This window comes from Anabrus simplex, chromosome 6 (assembly GCF_040414725.1).
Source record: "Anabrus simplex isolate iqAnaSimp1 chromosome 6, ASM4041472v1, whole genome shotgun sequence".
NCBI classification, from domain to species: domain Eukaryota; kingdom Metazoa; phylum Arthropoda; class Insecta; order Orthoptera; family Tettigoniidae; genus Anabrus; species Anabrus simplex.
Window position 1 is genome coordinate 87016291 of NC_090270.1, and position 3065 is coordinate 87019355.

The following is a 3065-nucleotide window of genomic DNA, read 5'->3' on the forward strand; positions in this document are numbered from 1 at the left end:
AAAATAAAGTACACGAAATGACCAAGTGATGGCGTTGGATAGAGATGCTAAAAGATAACATCCGACGGCGATTTCTCACCAAACCTACGGATATGCTGTAAAGTGCTGTTTACAACATTGTCCCTCGACTACAGGTATTGTTGGTGAATGACGACTGACATGTTGAGCGTGTGTTATAAAGAGTATAGGCTTTACTGAACCTCGATTGTTATGCTAATTATCGCTTGTGTAACGTATGAAACGCCATCTGTTGGTCATTTTGTGTACTTTATTTTGGTGTCAATAAAACCCCGTGTCAATTATTACCCCTCTACCTCCAATATTCCGTGAAGTATCTCCTCGTCAAATGTTAATGGACTTTTGGGGCACCCTGTAAATCCACGATATCCCCTACGTGCGACTGAAAAGGGGACCGACTCTCCCAAAAGTTCTGAGCTAGTGAGTGTCAGTTGACAAACACTGGGTCGCCGACTGGACTCCAACTCCTCATTTCGTTTTCTTGACTGAATCTTTCGGTCAAATTTTGCTCTATTCGTACCACGGCCGTGTTAGGATTGCGAAGACTAGGGTGTATTTTACTTACACGCCTTTCGTGGGGCTTCCATTTATTTTGCCGATGATCCCAACCATCGTAATCACGGTGTTCCTCTAAATTTCTTCTCTGATAAATACTGAAAATGGATCGTTGCACAGTTGTACTTCCTCTTACAATAATGGTCAGTTCCATCCCAACAACCCATCCTATCTCGCGACCAGGAAATGCCAGTGTTGCTAATGTGGTTGAAAGTGTCGTTTAGCCTGGGGTGTAGCCACGGGTGGTAGGGGGGGGGGATTATTGGGGGTTAGGACACACCCTCCCATGGAAAATTTACAAGAAGGAAATAAACACAAACTGGCAAGAAACTAATTAAACATTCAGGGACATAACTGTAGAAACCACAGATCTGTTGAATCGATTTTCCAAGAAGCCTCGAAAGTTGGATTTCATATTATTGTAAACTGAACATACCATTCGCTGTAGAACTGTTGACCTTGATCGTATTGTTCTGGTTCTGTATTTTAAATCTAAGATTTTTTAGTATACTGCAAATCTGAATATCAACATACTGATCGAAACAGACTTTCAACGTATTAGGTCGTGTTACGTACATGTAGTACGTGTTGAAGAGATGTTAAGTTCGTTCGTTCGTAATCTGCTTACCCTCCAGGGTCGGTTTTTCCCTCGGACTCAGCGAGGGATCCCACCTCTACTGCCTCGAGGGCAGTGTCCTGGAGCTTCAGACTCTGGGTCGGGGGATACAACTGGGGAGGATGACCAGTACCTCGCCCAGGCGGCCTCACCTGCTATGCTGAATAGGGGCCTTGTGGGGGGATGGGAAATTTGGAAGGGATAGACAAGGAAGAGGGAAGGAAGCGGCCGTGGCCTTAAGTTAGGTACCATCCCGGAATTTGCCTGGAGGAGAAGTGGGAAACCACGGAAAACCATTTCTAGGATGGTTGAGGAGGGAATCGAACCCCCCTCTACTCAGTTGACCTCCCGAGGCTGAGTGGACCCCGTTCCAGCCTTCACACCACTTTTTAAATTTCATGGCAGAGCCGGGAATCGAACCCGGACCTCTGGGGGTGGCAGCTAATCACACTAACCACTACACCACAGAGGCGGACAAGAGATGTTAAGTACAGAACAAAAATGGCCAGCCGGACACCAGTGGGATCCGAACCCACAACCTCCCGATTTCGCGTCGGTTGCTCTACCAATTGAGCTATGGTGGCCTAGGCCATCTTTGTTCTGTTTGAAAGGATCTGAGCTACAGGTCTGGCACTGCTGCTAGCACACTGTAGAGTGCGTTTAAGTCGCCCGTTGTGGGGCATGTCAATGAATATTGAATTTTCACGACCGCATTGTAATCGAAACAGACTTTCAACGTATTAGATCGTGTTACGTACATGTATTACGTGTTGAAGAGATGTTAAGTACAGAACAAAAATGGCCAGCTGGACACCAGTGGGATCCGAACCCACAACCTCACGATTTCGCGTCGGTTGCTCTACCAATTGAGCTATGGTGGCCTAGGCCATCTTTGTTCTGTCTGAAAGGACCTAAGCTACAGGTCTGGTACTACTACCATCACACTGTAGAGTTCGTTTAAGTCGCCCGTTGTGGGGCATGTCAATGAATATCGAATTTTCACGACCGCATTGTAATCGAAACAGACTTTCAACGTATTAGGTCGTGTTACGTACATGTAGTACGTGTATCACTTGTTTTTTTTTTTTTTTTTGCTAAGGGCTTTACGTCGCACCGACACAGATAGGTCTTATGGCGACGATGGGATAGGAAAGGCCTAGGAGTTGGAAGGAAGCGGCCGTGGCCTTAATTAAGGTACAGCCCCAGCATTTGCCTGGTGTGAAAATGGGAAACCACGGAAAACCATCTTCAGGGCTGCCGATAGTGGGATTCGAACCTACTATCTCCCGGATGCAAGCTCACAGCCGCGCGCCTCTACGCGCACGGCCAACTCGCCCGGTGTATCACTTGTATCAGTGTCCTTATAATAATAACAAGTCTTGCATGCGCATCATTTTGTTGCTGTAACTCCCTCCCATCGCCCGATCCTGGCTACGTTACTCCGCTCAGCGATCAGATTACATTTGTGCCAGGGCTAAATAGTATAAGTCAACAGTTTCTGCAATTCAGGATTTGTTTGATGTTTTGAAAACAGAGGCAGTATTAACTGTAGAGGGTTTGAAATGAATAAGCCTACATCAACATATTTCAGAAAATTTTATATTCAGTCGTTTTCATATGCTAACTGCTGAAAATTAAATCAGTGTCTAGTATTATATGGGCGCGATATAACATAGTTTATGCTCTTAATCCCTGCACGAAAAAAATTAATCACTAGGGAAAGAATTTTATGGTGGAAAGTGTGGCCAGAAAAGGGGAAAGAAAAATTCTGAAAATACATACCAAAAGGTGAAAGAAGGTGTTGATGAAATCACGTTATTATTATTATTATTACTATTATTATTATTATTATTATTATTATTATTATTATTATTAT

General features: G+C 44.4%; 1 non-coding gene across 1 annotated transcript; it reads right to left on the minus strand.

The window, feature by feature from the left end:
- Positions 1 to 1696: 1696 nt before the first annotated feature.
- On the minus strand, positions 1697 to 1773 carry TRNAS-CGA (transfer RNA serine (anticodon CGA)). The gene has a single exon. It is a non-coding gene; the product is annotated as a tRNA-Ser (tRNA).
- Between the last annotated feature and the right edge of the window lie 1292 nt (positions 1774 to 3065).